The sequence below is a fragment of the Notechis scutatus genome, chromosome 6 (genome assembly GCF_049901735.1).
Source record: "Notechis scutatus isolate UNSWTSFEM ecotype Mainland chromosome 6, rNotScu1.2, whole genome shotgun sequence".
Taxonomy (NCBI): domain Eukaryota; kingdom Metazoa; phylum Chordata; class Lepidosauria; order Squamata; family Elapidae; genus Notechis; species Notechis scutatus.
In genome coordinates this window covers 47,056,381-47,073,142 of record NC_142014.1, presented here as the reverse complement: position 1 = coordinate 47,073,142, position 16,762 = coordinate 47,056,381, and the positions used below count along the sequence as shown (strand labels likewise).

General features: G+C 37.8%; 1 long non-coding RNA gene across 1 annotated transcript in view; it reads right to left on the bottom strand.

The window, feature by feature from the left end:
• Nucleotides 1–16,762, bottom strand: part of LOC148130204 (uncharacterized) — a 156,086-nt gene that overhangs the window by 73,864 nt on the left and 65,460 nt on the right. The gene's annotated exons all lie outside the window — the stretch shown is intronic.

Sequence of the window (16,762 nt, the reverse complement as noted above, 5' to 3'; positions counted from 1 at the left end):
CGTTTGTCGGGAATAAGCACTGAATTCATGGAAGTTTGTGTGCCATTACCGATATTTGGGTTTCGTTGGACTTCTTGCCTAATTGCTGCCTTGTTCCTTTGCTTTATTGGACTCATTGCCTTGTTCCTTTGCTTCTTGGGTTCATTGGCTTTTTATTTTGCTTTGTTGGTCTCATTGCCTTGTTTCTTTGCCTCACTGGATTTCTTCCCTTGAAGCCATTGTGCTAACAGCGTTTTGCTGGACTACTCACAGCCAAAGGCTGCTGGAGATGTGTGTGAGTGTTTTGCTCTGGGACCTGTCATAAACATGGGAGCATTTGGAGGGAAGATGGAGCAATACAGGGGAGTTTGAACTATCAGCTGGCTGTGTTGCCTCCGTGCATTGCCCCAGGTCGTCAGTGTGTGTGTGTGTTAGAAAAACATTATACAGTCTGCTGGTTTCTTCGGGTAGAGGGACATAAATATTTTCTTAAAGTGATCGTAGAAAACAAATAGTATTATGACTTCTATTTATACAATTATTTATAAACTGCCCACTTCACCCAAGGACTCAAGGCAGATTGCTATCAAACACAAGCAATTAAAATCACCAAAATGTAAACTAACAAATTTAAACAACTCTTGTGTCCATACACTTTGCTTAGTTGGAGCAATAGCCAGAGCTGGGCAAAGCTATCCTTGGTCACAGCTACCACCTGCTGCTCTGTCCTAATTCAAATCATGATTCTGCTCTTTCAAGGAGAGTACAGTCCCATTCAACAAAACTGGAATCAACCAGATTGGTCATCAACAGCCAGCAACCTGAGCTTGTTTTATCTTGTAACCTTTATATCTTCCAGGCACTATGTTAAGATTTCTGTATTGCTCCCAATCCAGTCCTGACTAACATTATACAACTGGTCATTATCAGGCATCAAACTGATGAACGGTTTTCTTTGGTGGCTTCACATAGATGTTAAATGGCATGCATGGAGGACTCATGTAGGAACCTATATAGGAGTAATTATGGATGTATTCTTTCCCCAGCACACCAATTGAACTGGCCATTTAGGAAGGAGAAGAACCACTGCAGTACAGTTCTTCCAAGCCCAGCCTTTGCAGGAAACCATGGCATTGATGTTACTGAATACTTCTGGGAAGTCAAATCGGGTGAATATGAACGTATTCCATTCAGTTTTCAGTGAAGGTGATTCAGTTGGGTAAAAAATGCTATTTAGTTTACTTTATTATCATTGCACCTCATACAACAAAATCAAACACCAACTTCAGTGCACATCATGACCATAACCATGAAAATAAACACAAACACATCCTTCACCCTCCACACTTGCCACCCAGCCCTTGTTTATCAATTGAGACCAAGTGGAGCAAGTGGCCAGTTTTAAGTTTCTGGGTGTTACCGCTGACACCGCACCAACACTGCACTATATAGTAGAATTCAAAAGAGCTACTGCCCTGGGATAGAAGCTGTTTTTCAGCCTATTTGTCCTTGTTTTTATTATTTTGTACCATCTGCCAGGGTTCCCAGGATGAGATGGATGTTTGAGGATGTTTTGAACTTTCTTAAGGTAGCAGGGGCTATAAAGCTCTTCCAAAGAGGGGAGAGGGCAACCAATGATCTTCTGGGCAATGACGTTAACCCTCTGGAGTGCTTTCCTATCTGTCACTGTGCAATTGGCAAACCATACAGAGATGCAGTAAGTTAAAATACTCTCTATAGTGCAGCGGTAGAAGGTCACCAGCAGTTTTTAATTCAGTTGTAGTTTTCTGAGAAGCCTCAGGTAGTATAATCTCTGCTGGGCCCTTTTGACCAGGGCTGCAATGTGAGCACCCCAGGTCAGGTCTTCTTTTATGGATCTTTGAGGATGTTTTGAACTTTCTCAAGGCAGCAGTAAAACCCAGAAACTTAAAACTGGCTACTTGCTCCACTCGTTCTCCATTGATAAGCAAGGGCTGGATGTCTGATCTGTTCCTTCTATAGTCCACCACTATATATTCCAGCCTACATCCATCATGAACCCTAACTGCTATAAAACTATAAAATATTTTTCCCCTATAGGTGGATTCCCTACAGGTGGATTCACAATTTTTCCAAAACCTTCAGAATTTCCAACTTTCAAAAAGAAAAGTTGGATATACGTAAAAGGATAACTGTGTAAAGTTACAGGTTCAAGGGGCGACTCTTCAGAAAGGTAGACATTAATCTTTCAAGACAGATGCTAATTCCACATAGACACCTCTCCACAGAACATTAAGTTCTATGAATCCAGCCATAGAAAAAGGCTTTCTAGTCACATGGATTGCCAGGTGGGGTATGAATCAAGCTTATAGTGGCTCAGTGCATGCAGCAGAAGAATATTATAGGATGATAAATTGATGCACATTGGATGTAGAAGGATATGTATTTTCCAAAGAAAATAATAACAGTAAAACCAGTTGCTTCACCTAAGTAAAGCAGATCTGTACTGATCATGCCAAACTTTAATCAGTTTTGACACCTTGGAGGATTAATTATCTTTGATTTTGAGTACTAATATTATTATCCACTATCCATTCAGAATCTGACATAGCTACATAAAAGAACTTTTTGTTCTTGTAGTCTAGAGCACAAAAGTGAACATCTTTAAAGCAAAGCAACTGTATCTGTCTGCAATATACATATTTTTAAAACACTGCAGTTTTCATCCATTTCTGTACAGTAATGATAAACTGATCTGTCATTTTATAATCCCCAGCTCTCTTTGAGAATATTCTATAAATAATCAGTATATCAATGCAAGTGACATAGCACAGTCTCATTATTTTAGAAGATGATGCAATCCCTGTGAATCAGATAACTTTAATTTGTAATCTGTGTTCTGGAGGTGAGAGACAACAGAAAATTCACTGATTATGATTATGCTGGAACATATTTTAAACTGGGTTGCAGAGCTAGAAAGTGAAAAAAAATCTGTTCTGAAAAACCTACTATTCAGAGAAATAGATACAACTTGTGAAATCACCTCAAATAGCAAACAGAATATCTGTCAAATGAAATTATATCTATACACGTACATAAATACACATTGTATTTGCATGCATCCTCAAATACTTACTCTGCCCAATGTAGAATAATAGCTAAGGATTTGGATTAGGTTGGAGTAGTTCAGATTAAATGACGGTTCCACCCACAAAACTCTCTAGGTGACTTCAGGTCAGTTACCACTCTGTATCTCAATTCAAACTGTTTCATAAGTGTCTTGTTGTGTTTTATGGGTATTTTGCCAGGCGTAAATCCACTATATATATTTTGGTCATGCTATCTGTTGCTTCTTGAATACTGTTGGGTCTGTGGCTAAGTGAGAACAGCTCTACCATCCAATGCCTTCCAGCATCAGTGCCTGCAGAGGGGATCAAAACATTTGTAGCAACATGTTCCAAATCCTGCCTCTGTTGTGTGTATGTCAATCTCACACACACACAAGATTTCAGTCATGCTGATCTAATTACAATCTTGCCTGCTTTGACAACTCAACTGCAGATGCTACTTTCTTCAAAGATGGGTTACAAACTATTAATACTTTTCAATGGATTTAACTACATCTGATATGTAACAAATCAATTTTGAATAACTTTCATTTTTCTTGTCTAGTGGCAAGCTACTCTTGCTATTATTTTGGATTTTTCATTTTCTTTTATTTGAAAAAAAAGGTAATCATACATCGAATTGCTATATTCTTTTTAGGTTGAAGTTAGGGATAAATCTTGTCTGTAGATGAAGTGCTTGATGTGGTCTGGTCGGGTATATATAGCAAAGAAGATCAGAAACTATTTCTGAAAGGACCGCCTCTCCCCAGTTATGTTTCCTGGACCACCAGAACAGGAAAGCAAGGTCTGTTGCAGGTCCCCTCTATAAGAAAAGTACATATAAAAGTACCAAGGAAAAGGCTTTCTGGTTTTTCCCTCCTTTTAGAATAACATTCCCCTGGAGATAAGTGGCCCCCACCTTGATATCTTTCCAGAAGAACCTGAAGATGTAGTTTGGTCAGCAGGCTTAGCGACCACAGGTTGATATGGAGCCTATCAAGGTGTGATTGTACAGTTGCCACAGCCAGTGTGTGTAAAGTGGGGGGATTATGGGTTCTTCCATTGTAAAATTTTAATGCTGTAAGTCACCAGAATCACCATATGTGAGTTGGGACACCATATAAATTTGTTAAATAAATAAACGAATAAGATAGAATTAGCTATGATCATGTTATGGATAAAAACATGCTATTCTTAATGGAAGTCTGAAATCACACCAGTGACTTCTCTAATATTAGGTGAGTTAATTTCTCTTGGGAACTTAAAAATATTTGTTGAAGGAAGTAAAATAAAAGGGAAGGATTCAGGAATCTTAATCTTCCACCAACAATGCCCCCAAGGTGGTAGCTAAAATGCTAAATAGTACATAGTACAAAGGGTTCTATAAGGTTTGCATTGAAAGAGCTGTACTGGTTACCATTTGTTTACTAGATACAATTTAAGAATTTGAAAGTAATGTTTAAGATCTCATTGGCTTTCAGAGGACTGTCTGAAAGATCATCCTTCCCATTATCAATCTGTCTGGTCATTAAGATCTGCAGGAGAAGCTATTCGAAAGATTCTCCTGTTGTGATTAATCCAGCAAATGGGAAACAACCTGTTTCTGTTGCATTCTAAAGCTATGAAATTCACCATCAAAAGCTATGAAACACACTGTCCATTTGGCTTCCCTCCTGTGAGCATTTACAAAATCCATACATTTTCTCTTTTTTTAACAAGTTGCTAATAACCTCATGATTTAGCATTCAATTATTTCAGAATGTGTTTTTAAATTTTGTTATTTGAATACAGAAGCAGGATCCCATTAATAAAAAAACTCCATATATATATATATATATATATATATATATATATATATATATATATATATATATATATATTTGTTTTTTAAGTTTTCATGGGTATTTATATGTATGGTATTCAGCTTTGTTCAGGTATTTTCCCACATCATTATAGTTGTGCTTTTAAAGTTGTAGCAACGTTTCGGCAGAATCTCATCTGCCATCATCAGGCTTCTGTATCGTGTTCATCTGTGAGTCTGACAGATCACCACCCTGCACAGATCAACTCCGTAGCCAAGACCCTCATCTCCAGAACCAAACGCCTAGCTGACAAAGACCACCTGAGAACAGAACTACACACCCTCACTAACGTATGAATTTCCAACGGATTCCAAAGAAACATTATCACCAATCTAATCCGAAAAGAGGTACCCCCAAAAAACCAAGACACAGAACAAGACAACGGTATCGCACTCCTCCCCTACATCAAAGGCACCACAGACAAAATCAGAAAAATTCTCCACAAACACAATATCAGGACAGCCTTCGGCACTGACCAAAAAATAGCCAACATCCTAAGAAACCCCAAAGACAAGATCCAGCTAAAAAACCAAGGAGTTTATGAAATACCATGCAACAATTGCCCAGCCACATACATTGGACAAACCAACAGGAGAATAAATGCATGCATTGCAGAACACAAAAACGCAGTCAGAAGAGAAGAAAATACTTCCTCCCTCTTCCAGCACCTTAAAGCCACAGGACATGAAATTAATTTTGAAGGAACCAAATTAATATCCAACACTGAACACTCCAGCAAGAGAATAATCAGGAAAGCCACCGAGATAGAGAAACACCCCCATAACATGAATAGACGGGATGATACCTCCCACCTACCAGACATCTGGAAGCTAGCCCTCACCAACAAACGAGTCCCAGACACGAAAACCAACACCAGACCCAAAACAACATGGGACACCACTGCCAATCCCCCTCATCAGACCCAGGCCCAAGCCCACCCTATAAACAAAGGACAAACACCATCCAGAAAACAGACCACGGCTGGTTCGCCAGCTGTCGTACCCTCCCGACCCCAAAACCAAACAAGCTGACACACGCCAAGAACACAGACCCAGACCCCAAACTTGAAGCCAGACTAAAACCCAGAATGCTACATCACAGCTACCCGCTCAGGAGATCACATCCGAAAACTCAGGAAATTACACCACAAGAACTCAAGAAGTTGCAATACAGCAAATGACCCAGGATATCACAGCACAAGACCAAGGATACCACAACAAAAGAACTCACAAGCCCATCACACAACCCATTACCCAAGCCGTTAAAACACGAGATGCTAATGGAAAAAAGATAACTACAAAACAAATGACCCAGGAGATTACAGCAAAAGATCCAGGATATCTCCACAACAAAACTCACAAGGCCATCACATAGCCCATTATACCAACATCAACTCCATCAACCAATCAAGAGGCAGCAGCGCAGCCAACCAGCCCAGCACACCAGCCCCCACCACCAGTATTTATAGATAGATGGCAGCTCCGATCACACACTGCTTGCACTGGCACGAAGTCGAAAGCACCAGCCTGAGGATGGTGAGTGGGACCTCACGAAACACCGCCAAGATACTCTTAATCTTACACAGGAAAAGACCCGAACACACCTAGACCTACATCTATACATATACATATACATATACATATATGTTCCAAGAAAGATGAAGAGTCCAAACTCAAACAAACACAGGCAGGCAAGAAGACTCAGTCTTTACAGAGTTAATTCCTTTATACAGATAATGTCCTTGGTATTCTAACACACGCTGCCTGCCAAGTCCGAAATGATAACAAGAAGAATTAATCACTAAAGCTTCCAACGCAGACCACAAGAAACAATCACACTGAAGCCTGAAAGAAAAGTAAAACTTTGTCCCGTACAAGGTTTCCAGAGAAAACACACCCACTTTTATCCCCTGTGGGGTGTGTCTCAATGACTCAGCTCACTCTCTGATTCGCCCACGCCTCCTACATTGCAGCTCACACTTCTTCCTACGACGCTGCCTAGGATCAAGCCAACATTCGTCTACTTGATTCCCTGTCAGAGGCTGCTCCGATATGCCCTCCTCCTCCTGATTAATCTCAGGCTGTTCCTCAGTTATCTGCTGAAACCTGAGGTATTATCAGGGAGGAAGGCATTGCCAAAGAGAAAGGTCCTGGGGAGGAAGGCATTCCCAATTCCTCCTCCTCATCTTCCGAGTCCTCTTCCTCTAACAACGCAGGCTCAGGAATCGGAGCCACAACACATATACATACATACATACATACATACATACATACATACATACATACATTTATGAGTCTTTTCTTTGATACAGATTGTTTTGGGAAAATAAATCAGTTGCCTGAATTAATTTTTGAGAGTTTGATTTCATACGAACTTTCATAGGCATCCCAGTAATAAGCCAAAGTTGAGCAACATTTTGGTGCCCAGGGGCTCTACTTAATTTGGAGAATCCATGAAATCTACTGTGGGGAGGCAATTATACAAACTGGTGGTTTTACTTCTTGGCTCAAGGGATGTTTGGAAGTCTCTCTGTTTTCAAACTAGGCTTAAGCCTACTATAAAACTTTAAATATAAAGCAATAGTAATCAGATGAAGATTCTGGAGACATAAACAAGTCATCCATCTGTGTTATAAACACAGGCAACATAATTGCTTATTGAACTATTTTCAACAATGGAGAAGACCAAAGAAACAATTTAACTTACTATATTGTAGAGTGGCTGAAATAAAACTTCAAATATCTGTCTGAAGTTAGATACATGTAGTCCATAAAACATTAGGTCCCAAAAGTATGAAAAGGCTTTAAAGACTTGTTTGTATGAATTTATTATGATTTTTGCTACCAATCTCATTTATATTAGAACCTATTTCAGGACTGCTCCCATATCATAAATCAGCATCTTTTTCTCACCCACAACAACTATTATTCAGAAGAAAACTATTTGTGATGTTTTGCCTTTATTTGAATATTCATTTGGTGATGAAGCAGTGGTTAAAATACGGTATTGTAAGCTAACTCTGCCCACAGTTAGAAATTCGATAATGACTGGGTTAAGATTGACTCAGCCTTCCATCTTTCCAAGATCAATAAAATGAGGACCCAGATGGTTGGGGGCAATATATGCTGACATTGTAACTGCTTAGAGAGTGCTGTAAAGCACTTTAGAATGGTATATAATAATATATAATAAGTGATATTGCTATTTGTACTATCTATGAAAAATAAATTTTGTGTATACAGTTTAGATTGCCATGCAAAAATGAAAACTTAATCACTGTAGAAAACATTTTATTAGAAAAGACAGCATAACAAATTTATATTGTTTCAGAGTTTTATTATACCCCAGCTTGATTCAAGTTTTATTATACCCCAGCTCTTCCTCATAGACACCACACCCTAAAATGTTGATTGTGTACAAAGACAAACCAACTGAGCTTATAATGACTTTATGTTTACACAGTTCTCATGTCTTTGTTATACTGCACCATTCAGCACATGATAATATTAATGAAAACAGTAACTGCTACACTAGAAATTAAGCAGGAAACAAAGGAACATTTTCTGGGTGTACTAATACAGTACTGTTCTCCTAGTAGCATCATGTAGTAGCAGATCACTTTTAGTTTTCTCTATGTGCCTTAATGTCACCAGAGGGAACTGTTAAGACTTAACTACTAGTCAGTGAAAAACAATTGGCATTTTAAAAAATAAAAGGTGTAAAAAGAGCTATGAGATTTTTTGTACAGGCTGACCTTGAACACCAATTGCACCCTTACTCAGTATAATTCTTGTCTTAATCAATCCCCTGTTTTATTACTGTAATTTGCTCTACATGAGGCTGTCCTAGGAGAGCATTCAGAAGTGATAACTGGTCTAGAATGCAATGGTTTGGGCAGTTTTGGATGTTCCATTATACATCTATGAAACACTTCTGCTCTGCAAGCTGCACTAGCATCCAGTGGGTTCTGGGTGCTACTTGTCAAGTGTAAAGTTATCCATGACAAAGAGCTGGATTATTTGTGGAACAACCTATTTAACCATTTCTTCTCATCCAATCAAAATTGACCAACTTGGCATGTTTCAGGTCTTATCTATCAAACAGTGTCATATCGGGGGCCTAGGAACCATCCCCTGTCTATACCTATTCTGAAACAGCATTCTCCGGTTCTGACCCAAACCTGGTTCCAAGAGAGTAAACACAAGACAAAGGTAACAGTACAACCTTTTACTGTTTCATTCACGAATCCTGTTTCTTCACAGATAAAAGGCTGCTTCCAACTAATTAGCTCTGACAAGAAAGAGCCTTGCCAAGTTTTTGCAAGGCTGCCAAGAACAACAGATGAAGTTTCTAAACAATAAATCAAAGAGTCTCCAAACACCAACTCAGATATTCTAACATCCACCAAGCTCGAGTATCGAACTTCTTTGCCTTGTGCAAAGAACTGCAGTTTCTCAGCTGGCTTTTATCTTCGCAGGGAGGGGCCATTACCTTCCAGCCTTACTCCTGAGTCACCCGTGCTGATGCAGCTGCTCTTTCCTTTGAGCAGCCCTGTGTGCACGCGCGCTGGGAATGGGCTCCTCAGGAGCCTCTTCATCACTGCTGCCAGCCTCCACAATCTTCAAGGGCAGCATTCCACTCCCTGATGGTCTTGGTCCCATCCCTGCATCACACGCAGGCCCCTCATCTGAGTCCTTGATCTCTAAGACCTCAGCCATCTGCACCTGCTGCCAGTGAACCACAACATCTCCTGGAGATCTAGAGGGACCCAGTGTTGGCTTCTTCTAAGGCATTACATATTTAAATGTTTCCATAGCATTTGGACCAGGAGATTAAGTAAGTTTCATAAGTTGGCTGTTTAAGAACTATTATATTGATGAATTGGAAATATTGTTTTCATACCCTGGCACAGGATATATTTTGAGAGGACAACGGGACAATAACACAGCTTATATTGTTTTATTAGCTATGTTATTGTCCCTTTGATTTTAATTTTTGAACACTGCCTAAAATACTTGGTGAAATAAAAGACTATAAATCATATTAATAAATAAAAATATTTTTACCAAATGTTAAAATAATTTAAAATCTTTTTATATGGTTATTTTCACAAACGTTCTTCCTGAAGTCTGGGAGACAAATCTTAACTGTTAGTTAATTGGTTTTGAGAGTTTAAAAGTAAAGGTTTACCTTATTAAGTTGTGAGTCTAGTGATGTTCATCTCTGTTTCTCAGGGAACCAGCAATGACCAAAGACTATTCATGTGGCCAGCATGATTGTACATACACCAAGGTGCACAGAATGCTGTTACTTCCCACCAAACTGGTACCTATTTATCTACTCATATATGCATACTTTCAAACTGGAAAGTTCTCGGCAGGTGGGGCAAGTAATGGGAGATCACCCCATAAGTTACAACACCTTAAAGACTAAACAAGTTCATTATCCATAATAGTGCAAAAAGACATTAGTTTCTAAGATGTAATGAAAGTTTTTGTTGTTATTGTTTCAAAAGACAAATTCATAATGTAATGAATAGTTTAGCATTTCCCAACGTGGTGCTCTACACATATATATGACCGTAATGATACCAGTTTGTTTATTTATATGATGTCCATTCCCAAAAGCTGTAGGCAGCTACTGATGTAAACTTGTACAAAATAAGCCTAGAATCCCCCCAATAAATATAAATATAAAAATCAAAGAATTAAAACTTCATTTGCACTATCCCAATCATAATCTTCATAAAATTTGGGAATTCATGAATTCAGGAGAATTCTTACATTTTCTTACATTTTATGAAGATTATTTTGAGGAGCAGGTGGTAACCATGCCAGAAGCACCTTTACACAACTTTGTGCTGTGCGCAGTTGCACCTTTTCCTGGACTGGGATCTGCTCTGGGCTATGCTCACACTCACTCATGCCTTAATCACCTCCCAAATGGACTAGTGCAGCAGACTACCCTTGAAGAGAATCTGGAAGCTACAGCTGATGAAGAATATAGTGGCACAGGCACTGGGCCCCTAATCAACTCCACTATTCTACATTAGTTACCAGTATTGAATTCAAGGAACAACTTAAAATGGAACAAAGTTATTTGAGGGATCACATCTCCCTCATTATGTCTACCCATCCCATTAAGTCCAGTAGAGGAGGCATGCTCCAGATCCTGTCTGTTACAGAATATCATCCAGCAGGCCCGGGAAGAGAACTGTAGTGCCCACTGTTTGGAATATCAACCCACTCAGAAATTAGATTGGCCCCAAACCTATTTGCATTTCATAAGCTTTAAAGATATAATTCTGCTACCAGGTGTGGGGATACAGGTATGTGCTAGAGGCTCCAGAGTGGTTATATTGATTATTGGTAATGGTTTTTTTTTATACTTCAGCTATTGATTGAGTTGAATGGTTTTATATATTGCTTTATGTTCTTTTATATAGTTTTGAATTATTCCAAACCACTTAAAGTCTGTAGTTGAGACAGGCATTCCTATAAATTGAAATAAAAAATAAACCTGCACATCACAGAATACTCTCCTCCTGTGCTCCTCAGGACTTTCCTAGTGTATTTTATTTTTTATTTTATTTGGTTTGTCAATTGCTTATAAGATAATAGGTATAAGTAAAAACATAGTTATGAATACATGGATACATATAAGAAAAATAAAAGAAACAATAGGACAGGGACGGTAGGCACGTTGGTGCGCTTATGCACGCCCCCTACAGACCTCTTAGGAAAAGGGTGAGGTCAATAGTAGAAAGTCTAAGATTAAAGTTTTGGGAGTTTGGGGGTTTGGGGAAGAAACCACAGAGTCAGGTAGAGGATTCCAGACATTGACCACTCTGTTGCTGAAGTTGTATTTCCTGCAATCAAGTTTGGTGCAATTAACCTTGAGTTTGTATCTATTGTTTGCTCTTGTATTGTTATGGTTGAAGCTGAAGTATTCATTGACATGTAGGAAACTGCAATGTATGATTTTATATACCATACTTAAGATCAGACCGAAGATGGCGTAATTCAAGGTTTTCTAGGTCTAGAATTTCAAGTCTGGTGGCATAAGCTATTCTGCAACGAGTAGAGGAGTGGAGAACTCTTCTTGTGAAATATTTCTGGACTTTCTCAACTGTGTTAATATCAGATATGTAATGTGGGTTCCAGACTGATGAGCTGTATTCGAGTATTGGTCTAGCAAATGTTTTGTATGCTCTGGTTAGTAGTGTGATGTTACCAGAGAAAAAGACACGTAAGATTAGATTAACAACTCTTAATGCCTTTTTGGCTATGTAGTTACAGTGGGCTCTAGCACTTAGATCATTAGAGATGAGTATTCCAAGGTCCTTTACACAGCTTGGATCATCAACAAGGTCTTGACTATTCAGCTTGTATTTTATTTTCTGATTTTTTTTTGCCAATATGTAAGACAGAGCATTTATTTGTTGAGATTTGAAGTTGCCATTTGTTTGACCATTCTGATACACAGTCAAGATCTTTTTGAAGGGTAGCAGTATTGTCTGTGATATTGAACAGCTTTACATCGTCAGCGAAGAGAATGCAGTTGCTCTTAATATGATCACAGAGGTCATTTATGTAGAGTATGAAGAGAGTTGATCCTAGAACATTGCCTTGGGGAACACCACTGTTGACAAGTACAGAATTTGATAGGACACTCCCAATTTTGACCATTTGTTGTCTGTTTGACAGGAATGCTTCTATCCAGTTATGCAGGTGTCCAAAGAGACCATAAGTTTTAGGAGTAGTTTGTCGTGTACCACTGAATCAAAGGCTTTACAGAAGTCTATATAGATTGCGTCTATTGCTTTGTTCTGATCGAGTTGTGTAGTCCATATGTTTTTGCAGTGTAAGAGTTGCAGATTGCAGGATAGATTTTTTCTGAAACCAAATTGTTTAATAGAGAGTAGGTTGTTTGTCTCTAAGTGGAGGATAATGGATTGGTTAATAATTGATTCCATGACTTTACAGGTGACGCAGCATAAAGAGATTGGTCTGTAATTTTCAACTAGGCTGGGGTGTCCCTTTTTGAAGATGGGAATGACTGTGGCTAGTGACCATAGATTTGGCAAGGAGCTGGTCCTGAAAGATTTTTCAAAGATTATGCTTAGAGGTTCAGCAATGGCAGTGGATAGCTTTTTTAAGAAGTAGGCACATATTCCATCTGGTCCAATAGATAGAATTGGTTTTAGATTGTGTAGTGCTTTTTCAACATTTTCTACTATAAAATTGATATGTATTAGATCATTGTAGTTGTCTGTGGTTCAACTAGGAAATACTGGGTATGATCCATTGCTGTTTACAAATACTGAGCCAAAGACCATGTTAAAGAGGTTGGCTTTAATAGTGTCATCATTGCAGTCTTTACCATTAGGTCCTTTCAGGGGTGGGATGGACCTTGAGTCTTTTAGTTTGTTGTTTACAAAATTGTAGAAAGCGCAGGTGGAATTGATGCATAGAAGGTTTTCCTCTTGTTTAATGTGATAATTGGTACATTCAGTCTTTATCTGGTGGCATAAATTTTTGTATCGGCTTTTAAAGTTAGCAACGTGACCAGATTTGTTTTTCCGCCAAAGGGTTTTCTTTTTGGATTGGAGCTTTCTTATTGTTATGGGTAATTTGTTTTTTTCTGGTTTGGGGAGTTGTTATTGTTACATATAGTTTGATGACTCTTTTGACTTCAAGTAAAAATATGTTGTAATGGTCTTCAACAGTATTGCATCCAGTGAATAGAAATTGCCAATCAAGGGATGAGAGATCGTTGTCTATAAGATCATAGTTGCCTTTTTTGAAGTTATAATTGGGGATCACATCATTGCGTTGATTTTTGTGTCGACGTATGTTGAGACAAAAGTCAATCATGCTGTGGTCACTGTTGGAAAAGGGTTCTTTAATTTGTATTCTGTAAATTGAATTCAAACTATTGCAGAAGAGATAGAGGCAGTTGTTAAGTCTAATATTGTTGGTTACTAGTTGTTCCAGTCCCAGGTTTGTTACAGCATTGTAGAAGGTTGCATGTATGGGTTCAGTTTTACATTCGTTTAGGGTCCAGTTAATGTGAGGTAGATTGAAATCACCAAGAAAGATAAAAGTGTATGGGCAGGATGTTGCCCATGTTAGTAGTGAATTTAGCTTGTTTACATGGTCGCTGTCATAATCAGGGGCTCTGTAACATAGTGAGAATCGAAATGTGATATCTAAGGACAGTTCACAGACGATAGTCTCAGGAAGAGCAACCTCTTGGGTAACTTGGATGTTTTTTAGATGTAACAACTTTTTATAGAAGATAGCAACACCACCTCCTCTATGGATTTCACGATCTGATCGGTAAACATGATAGTCTCTTACTGTGGTAATGGAGTCAGAGAGAGTTGCATTGAGCCATGTGTAGGTAATAGCCATACTGGTTGGGAAATTATGGGAACTGAAGTCTATCACAATTGGAGGGGGGCAGTTTAGAAAGCCTAAAGTAATATATGAAAAGCTTTCTAGTAGCACAACCAAATGCATTCTAGAAGTTTTATTTATATCTGTAATATAACTTATTATGAATTATTTCATTTTTTCATTCATTTCAAACAATTAGCAGTAAACCAGAGTGAAAGTGAAAAACATTAGCAATGCAGCTCTGAATACTTCTATGAAGATAAGAACTCCAAATAATTTTATCACCAGTCCTCTCATTTATAACCTTGGCAGGTCTATAAAGCAAGGGAAAGCTGAAGCAAGATCATAAGCAGTCACAATTTCATTTAGCAACTGCTTTGCTTAATGACAAAGTTGTCAGTTGTAGTTGCTAATGAGGACTATCTGTGTAGCATGGCTGTGTTTTTATTAGCTGCTATAAAAATTAAGCCTATGACTTAGAGCATGCTGATTAATGAGTATCATCATCACAAAATTTGAAATATTTCAAAGTATCCCAAAGAATATAACTACTGCCTTGTATTTTATTCAGCTGTTCACTTTGTAAAGTATTGTATTAAGAAAACTAGTATCACATACACTTTGCTAATTTGGAAAGCAGAAATAAATACAAGTTTCAATTGCAACTGTTGAATTAAAATGTTCACTGTATACATGGTAAACAAAAGCAGGTGCAAAAACTGAATTAGCAGAACATTGGAAAAATCTGTTTACTTCTAAGAATTGTTAAAGGATTCTCCATTTGTTCTTTTATCAATATGTTAATTAAAACCATTCTCTTTAAATGGATTTTCACTTTAACAAAATCTCTAGTTAGGTATCCTTTCAGACTACTGGAGGAAAAAGCTAAATGCCAAAGATTTATTAAACAAAATGAAATATACTATTCATAGTTCGAAGGCAAAACTATATTTAATGGCCATGTTTCCTTCCACTTTACAGTTCCATTCCTGAAACAAAATAGCTAGAAATGAAATAGATATGCCATTATTTATCATTATATAATCATTATCATTCATTATTCTTTCAGTTTCTTTAGGTGTTTAACTTAAATACTGGTTTAATGGGGTGGAAGAGAGAGAACGTAGGGCAAACCTGAATGGGCATCTTATCACCATGGACATTAGTATCTAGATGAGATGAAACCCTGAGCACGAGTGGCAACTTAAAGTATCATTGTGGCAGACAGGTATCCACAAAATGGCCACAATAATACTACTAGTGTATATACTACTAGTCTATATGCTAGTTATATCACTTGTATATCATACTGTTTAATTAGCTACAATTAGTCTATATTTCATTTCTCAGCCTTTTCCTCTGACAACCAGTAACCTGAAATCAAACCAGATAACCAATGCTTTTTCTCTAAACTGCTTCTGTACTTGGGTTTGAGATTCAGTTAATTAGCAGTAGGTCCAAACCATGAGCAGCACCTTAAAAGCATAGCAACCTTGTGCTATCATGGGGCTCCTTGATTTTTGCATTGGAATTGGGCTTGGTTTGAGTATTCCACTATGAGCACTTTTGTGTTTTCTTTGTACTATCCAAATACTTGAGTGGTTTATATTCACTTTTGGACAGATAGGAACTTCTGTTCACTTCTGTCAATTTCCTTTGCATTAGCTATTCTTACTGTGGCAGTTGTAGTGGCTTTTCCTGGTGTATTCATCTTTAGCAAGGTACTCTAATTTTGACACATAAGATGGAACACTTGGTTAAAGAGCTGAAGGAAGTTTGAAGATCAAGCACACATGATGAACAAGAAGTGTGTCATGATCATAGCAACAAAGAAAAAGATTGCCTTAATGGAAGCTTAGAGTTTTTCATGCTCGTGGAGCTATTGAATATTTCTTTGAAAAGTACTACATTTCTGGAACTTCACTCTATTAAGACCATCAAACAAATTCTTTTTCAAAGTCATTTCAACAAGGCCACTTTTTAGCAAGTGAGCAAATAAAATGTTTATCGGGGATTTATTTCCTGACATTCATTTTTAGATTTCCAAATTATACATTTCCTCTGATAGTTTGAAAGTCACCTTGACATTTGAAACTTCAAAATGGCCAGAAATCAATTAACCCTGAACTAGAAATAGATAAATTGAATTCTCAAAACTAAAAGAACTAATATAAAGTCCTCCTTTAATGGAAACTCAGTCAAAAGAAAGGGAACTTGACTCCTAGCAATGCAGTTGATAAGACAAGGATCACCAAATTTCTTAGGGGATACAACTTTAATATTACATTTCAAAACAAAAAATATCACAAGGTCGCCAAATCTCACAATATACTAAGCATATTGACCCTGGAACCCATCATACAAAAACAATGAAAGCTCACATATGATGATTTTGGGAATTTGGGAAAGTAATTATAATTTCTATAAGAAAGGC